Here is a 283-nt window from a genome sequence, read left to right as displayed (position 1 = left end):
GAAAAGCTGGTATATCTCTGCCTAAATTGACAGCACTATATTTTATTTTATAACGGTCATTGAAAAGTCGACTAAATTTTTGGGATTACGACTACTAAAGTTCAACTCCGTAGCCTTGTAATTTTGAACCCAATCCTGAAGACAAGGGAACTCCTGGATCAAGTATAGGGAAAAATTTGACTTTGTGGAGTACTTTTTCATGGAACCTATCCGCACTTGCATTACATCGAGAAGAAAACTACGAAAACCTGAAGGTGGCAAGGGTTATATATATATATATATA

Source organism: Parasteatoda tepidariorum, chromosome 2, assembly GCF_043381705.1.
Source record: "Parasteatoda tepidariorum isolate YZ-2023 chromosome 2, CAS_Ptep_4.0, whole genome shotgun sequence".
Lineage (NCBI taxonomy): Eukaryota > Metazoa > Arthropoda > Arachnida > Araneae > Theridiidae > Parasteatoda > Parasteatoda tepidariorum.
Note: the sequence above shows the minus strand (reverse complement) of the source record.